Source organism: Eschrichtius robustus, chromosome 12 (assembly GCF_028021215.1).
Source record: "Eschrichtius robustus isolate mEscRob2 chromosome 12, mEscRob2.pri, whole genome shotgun sequence".
Taxonomy (NCBI): Eukaryota; Metazoa; Chordata; class Mammalia; order Artiodactyla; family Eschrichtiidae; genus Eschrichtius; species Eschrichtius robustus.
In genome coordinates, this window is record NC_090835.1 from 85,156,573 (window position 1) to 85,163,180 (window position 6,608).

At 44.4% G+C, this 6,608-nt stretch overlaps 2 pseudogenes; both read right to left on the reverse strand.

Annotated features, from left to right (window-relative positions):
• Positions 1-595: 595 nt before the first annotated feature.
• Positions 596-4,752, reverse strand: LOC137774089 (bolA-like protein 2 pseudogene; annotated as a pseudogene).
• Positions 4,753-5,251: 499 nt separating this feature from the next.
• Positions 5,252-6,406, reverse strand: LOC137774090 (protein PBMUCL2-like; annotated as a pseudogene).
• Positions 6,407-6,608: the final 202 nt, after the last annotated feature.

Genomic DNA, 6,608 nt, shown 5'->3' on the forward strand with positions numbered 1-6,608 from the left:
CCCCACTGGTAACTACTAAGTTTGTTCTCTATATCTGTGAGTCTGTTTCTTTTTTATTATATTTACTAGTTTGTTCTATTTTTTAGATTCCACATATGTTATAGCATACAGTATTTGTCTTTCTCTGTATGACTTATTTCACTCAGCATCATACCCTCCAAGTCCATCCATGTTGTTGCAAAAGGCAAAATTTTCTTCTTTATTTATGGTTGAGTAATACTTCATTGTATATGTATACTACATCTTCTTTATCCATTCATCTGTTGGATACTTAGTTTGCTTCCATATCTTGGCTGTTGTAAATAGTGCTGCTCTGAACATTGGGATGCATATATCTTTTCAAATTAGTGTTTTTGTTTTTTTCAGATATATACCCAGGAGTAGAATTACTGGGTCATATGGTACTTCTATTTTCAATTTTTTGAGAAACCTCCATACTGTTTTCCACAAGAGGCTGCACCAATCTACATTCCCACCAACACTGTGCAAGGGTTCCCTTTTCTCCACATCCTGGCCAACATTTGTTATTTGTGTTCTTTTTTTTGGGGGGTGGGGGCCTGATTCATAATTTAATAGGTGTGCAGGTCCGGGTCCCTTATTTCTGCTGCTCATGGGTCCACTGCTCTGGGGTCAGGGTTTTCTGCTCAAAGGCATGGATGTGCAGGAGCTCTTCTGCTAGGCAAGTGTTCACAAGCCAGTGTCTCTGAAGCAGCGGCTTCCCCTCCAACTTGGCCGACACCACCAGGACTCGGAAGCTGGACACGAAATGTCTGGGAGTCATGTCCTGCATTTCCACGTTCCCCGCCCCCAAGTCCCACTGCAGCTGCTCCCGGCGGTACTCAGCGGGCGCCGAGTTCCATTGTGGCAGCCCAACAGGGGCGGCAGCCCAGCGGGGACAGAACCCTTGCTCAGGCCCCTGCCACACTTATTTGTGTTCTTTTTGATGACAACCATTTAGACTACATTTAAAACGCTAATGTAATGGGGGGAAATGAAGAAAAATCATTACTGAATGCCAACTCGTTTCATATATTGCACTCAAGACCCCTATTCTCAAGGAATTAACATTCTAGTGGAAGGAGATATACAGTGAACAAATAAATTAAAACAGAAGTTCAACTAGTGATCAACTCCATAAAGGAAATAAATATGGTGATACATAGACCTAGAGTTAGGGGTTTTAGATAAATCACAGAACAGATCATGACTAGATTAGAAAAATAACTGTTATTAAGGTATCAAACAATACCTTCTGTAGGGAGAATGTTGAATCACTATTGCTGGACAACTTCACCAAACATTCTCGTTTGTAAAGATGGGAGACTGGACGGGAATGTGCATTCGCAGACATTTTTGTGAGACGTGACAAATGGGCGTAAATCCTGTTCAGGAACAATTCTTTAAGGGGTGTGCTTGCTCAGTCTCCTCAATCTGGGCAGCACAGTAACAGCATGTGCCAGTTGGGGTCACCTGGATTTTTCTTTTTTTTTTTTGGGGGGGGTCACCTGGATTTTGTACTGCCCTTTAACAATAACTAAAGAAAGACATTCTCTAAACATTGGGCTTTATAAAGAAGAACGGAGGATTAGCTGAGTGTGGCTGGACTCACACGCTGGAGTGAGCTGTATACAGTCACTAAATAGATGACACACATAGATATATGTAGCAAATTACAAGTGTCACAATGAGTATGATGAGTAGTATGACTTGGAAGCCAACTACCAAATCTTGTAGTTCAGGGTCCCAAGATTAAGGGCGGGATTTCCCTTACTCTTTAAGGCTTCATTTTTTTTCCTTCGGGATGTTTCTGCAGCGTCTTCACCTTGTCGTTTTCTACCTTCAGTATTGTCCAGAGACCAGATGGCCATGCATCTCTCTGTGGGTCCTTAAAGGCAGGAACCATGCCCCCCTTCCTAGCAGCACCTTGCAGAGGTGGCCACATTCTGGAGATGGAGGCTACATGGTAAGATGAGGGAGGTGGACTCAGCAAAGCCCCTGCACTTTTGGCAGAACTGCTGACCCAGAGGGACATGGGTGTCTTGGGGGTAATTAGTATGGGCCAGTTGACTTTAAGAGTTTCCCTTATCCTATGTACCCTTATGCCACTATCCTATGTACAACCCCGGGATCTGTGGAAGCAGCAAAAAGAACTAAGACTGAATTTCCCTCTAGTCCAACTGGTACTCAATTCATACTTGATGAGTGACCGGTGGGCTACCTCCTGTAGACACGGTCTTTTGGCCTGGGTGTTGGGAGGACTTGGATGTGGTGCTTTTGAGAGAACAGAAACCTGTATCCCTCAGCTAGACAGACCGAGATGAACAGAAAGGCATGGAGTGTTTGACCCCTGCTGGGCACTTAATAACTGTTTTGTTAAATGAATGGATTTAGATATGTGACCTAGACTGAAACAAATATTTGCTTTATTTCTTTGATAATACTTAATGAATATCTCTTATATTTGAGTTGTGCGTATCTCCCCCAAATAGTTTTTATGACTAAACCTGGTAGATAAGGCAATTTTCCTGAGGGCGTAACCATGGCCAGAATTAGGTAATACTCAGAGAAGACAGGCATTCTTCTGAGTGTCCCTAACATGCTTATTCCCAGGGCCGGCCACCTTCCTCATCTGGTGATTCCAGGGCTCCAGACTGGGGGAGGGGAGTGGAGGCCTGAGGACAACACACATCATACTTCATGGTCCTTTAGTGGCTGAGGAGTCTGGTTTGCTCTAGAACCAACTGTAGCCACTGCTGGGATCCTCTTTATGGTGCATGCCAATCCATGGCATGGGGATGATAAACAACTCTGGTGGATGGATTTAATGGATGCAGGAGACAATTTTCCTAGGGAGAAAGAAAGTGGTTTGTTTTTAAGACTTGGTTCCTCTCTTAACCCTGGTGGTTTGTGATTTATAAAGATCTATTCAACTCATCTCTATCTCATCTCTCTCCTTCCTATTTACCACTTTCTTCAGATCCTGATACTTACCACTAAAGATACACAATTTCCAAAAATGTTGAAGTCATGTAGGAAAAATAAAATTATTTTGATCAGTGGAATCGGGGGAGGGATGGAAATACAGATAATTCTTTTTTTAAAACTTTTTTTGGTCAAATATTTAAAAGTTAAAAATTTAGCAAGTTTGGTAATACAAACTTTCCTCTTACTTTCTGTACACTGAGTCTCTTGAATCATCTCTTGTTTTTAGTCTCTCTAAGAGGTTAAGAAGGTGCCATTGCCAGGACTTAGAGTCCTGGTTTGGAGTGAGAAAAGACTCCACCAACCTGGAGCGAGAGTATCTGACTTTTCATCACGAGCCACATGATCAAAAAGCCACTTGTTTGTGATTACAGTGAAGTTAAGAAGGGCCTCCCTCTACTGATGAATATTGAACGTGATTCATGCGTGTGTCAAGTACATGTGAAGGCTTTCATTCCCTTTTTCCTTTTCTTAGCCATCCTTCAGAGTGCCCTAGTTTCATGGTGTGCTTTTGGTGGAATTAAACTGAACACTTCAACTGAATAAAGCATTACTTTTGGCTTAATCACACTTACAAACTGATCCTGCACTGTGGGTTTGCCTCTTGGGGCAGAGATCAGTGCACAATGGCATCAGTGACCAACAGGAATGAATGAGGTTTTAATGACCTGCATGAGCTGGCCAATCATGTAAACCGCCCCTGCTGAGATTCCAGCATGCACTTCATCCTTCAGTCAGGATGGCCCCAAAGGGCCGGCCCTTCCATTTCCAGCAGAGGCCAGAAGTTGAAAGCTTGGATTTTAGACTGAAAGTCAGCAAGAGGAAGTCACAGGGTTGGCATGGAGTCCTTTTATCTCCCCTTTTAGAAACAAGGCCCCTCAGAGACAGAAAAACACCTAGAGCCCCCCTTTGAGAGCTGTCACCCATTGTCTCTCCAAGACAGAGTAGCCCTGCTCATAAAAACCTACCCAATCCTGGTTTAAAAAAATCTTCTGCAGAATTCCAGAGTGGGTAGTAGTTAATACAAAATAACATAATTTCTGACATGAGTGGATGTCCAAAAATGTTTCCAGTTTCTCCTCTTCTCTTATCCGACCAATTTCTCATCTTCTTATAAAAATTTCCAAAGTTTTACATCTGTATTTACTTAATAGTTTAAGCCTCACTCCAGCTCTCACCATGTCTTACTATATTTGTGTTTTTATGGTCCTCTTTCTGTCTGCTTTATCTCTCTCCATACTGTCTTTCCCTTCCCTCCTCTCTCCTTTTCCCTCTGTCTCTCACACCTTCCTTTGTCCCTCAGTTCTGCCCTCAATTTTTATGCTTCTTGTCCCTTTTCTTTCTCTCCATCTCTGTGTCTCTCTGCGTCTTTGCAGAGCTCTCTCTATGTAGGTTTCCTCGCCTTTGACAATTTCTTATGCCTCAGCTCCCCTTGCCCACCTCATCCTCCTCAAGTGCCCTTATTCCCATAATGTCCTTCACATTTCAGAGCCACATACTGACCACTAGGAAGCCGAATCCAACAAAGAGTGCAACAGTGGCGGCAGCGGCAGCCAGGGAAATGCAGGTGATTCTGATGGGTGTCAGGAGCCCAGGGGGTTTCACTGCTGTTACTGAATCTGTTCCCTCCGGTTTAGTGTCTGGATGTTTAGTGGTATAATCTTCTGTGGTCCTCAGGTCTGGGATGGTGTAGTCCTCTGTGGTCCCTGGATCTGGAGTGGTGTAGTCCTCCGTGGTTCCTGGGTCTGGGGTGGTGTAGTCCTCTGTCATGCCTGGGTCCTCAGTGACATGATCCTTAGTGGTCCCTGGGTCAAAAAGTGATAAGAGTTTTCTCTTGTCTTTGAGTTTTCAGGGCTGATCTCTGGGTCTTTAGTGGAAACATTTTGGCTTGTTCCTACTCAAAAAAAGTCTCTTTTAATGTGGATCATTGATGGCCCATCATCATCTGCTTTGCTTATTATTCTTCACAAGTGTCTTGCCCATTCAAATGACACTTCTCCCCATATAATGTGATTTTATTTATTTGAGTTAAGGATCATTTGATATTTTAGATTTAATTCTGATAAAACATTCTACAACATGCACTACAATATGGAGTATCCAGAGCTAAGTCATGTCCTTAGAAGATCTTCTCACCCAGCCTTTGATTCTGCCCTTTGTGGTTCTGGTCTCTTTCCATGGAAAAGTAAGCCTGACTCTTTCTAAACCTCCCTTCCCCCTGGGTTGGTATTTCAATAATCTGGGTATTCAGACTCCATGTTTCTTTGTGTCACCTCTCATCCAGTTATGCCTGGGTCTCTGGTAAACAAGTGAGGCAGGAGCCATGATTCTTATTAGAGATTGAATCCAGGTCGTGGCTTGGTATATGTTTTAGAATGAGACAGCTCCTGGGTCAGATCTGGGGCCAAAGTGGCAAGATTGAGGGCAGGTAATATTCAAGGTGGTTTGAGGGTAGGAGAAGTCACAAGGGGCTGTGGATGTGGTCTGGTTGGGGTTGATAGAAGCACTGTATTGGGTATAAGTAGAAGGAAGAGATGGATCTTTCCACCTCCCACCACCTCCACCTGCAGGGCATCAGGACTGGGAGTTTTTATTCTTATGAATAAGTGCAGCCCACATGGCATAAATTTTGGAGTTTTCGGCTCCTCTGCTTAAAACAATTCCCCCCTACCTGCTGCCGATTCCTCAGATTCCTCAAATAGGGCTCAAATATTTCATTTCCCAAGGAGAGATGAAATACAGAAACTTAAGGTCTAAATAACGAAAAGCAGAAAATTTCCTTAAAAGAGGATGTGAGAAAGATAATGAACAGGACCATCGGAACCTACTCCCCTGTGACAGGGAACTGGGGGTAGGTACCAGGGTCTGGAGCTCCCCAAGGTTCTCTCACCTATTCCACACCTTCACTCAAGACTGGCCCTGCCTGAGTCCTAAGAGGTTCCTTCTCCAGGGATCCTGGCCCCTACCTCTCCAGACCTTGGGGAACTTTTGCACTCTTCTCTCCAAAAATAGTTCACTCACCCAGTTCCAAACACCGGAATAGAAGCAGCAACAGGAGAAGGGATGAGGCAGCACATTTTCTTTTTTCATCTCAAGAGAATCCACATGGGCTGGAACCCAGGATGCTTTTTCCTCCCTCCTTCTCTCTACTTTTTCTATCTCTCCTTCTCCTTAAGCACAGAGTGGCTGTGGGGTTCATATGTGCTGCTACCAAAGGAATCCAGGATGCTTGGGTCTTCCTTCCTTCTTTCAGGGAGGAACAGCCTGCTCCTTTACTCTCTGTCAATCAAGGGAAGATGAATTTGATGCAGAGGAGGGCCAGGGCAGAAGAGAGATGTCATAAGTGCAAGAAGGGGATCTTGGCTCTGCCCAGAGCCCAGAGTTGAGCATAACAGGGGATCAAACTTGTCAGCGTGGGTGGCATCGCTTTCTGATGCAGAGCCCTAGATGAAAGCTGTCCCCCACACAATGTCTCAGTGCTCAGGGAGGGGCTTGGGCTTCCTTTTCCACAGGTGGGAGTGGTAAGGTTGGGGCGACCAAGGAGGGTTTATGGCAGGCCTGCCTGGGGGATAGTGCATGGTGAGAAGAGGGCTAGATGTCAGAGGGCACAGAGCACCTTGGTCCTT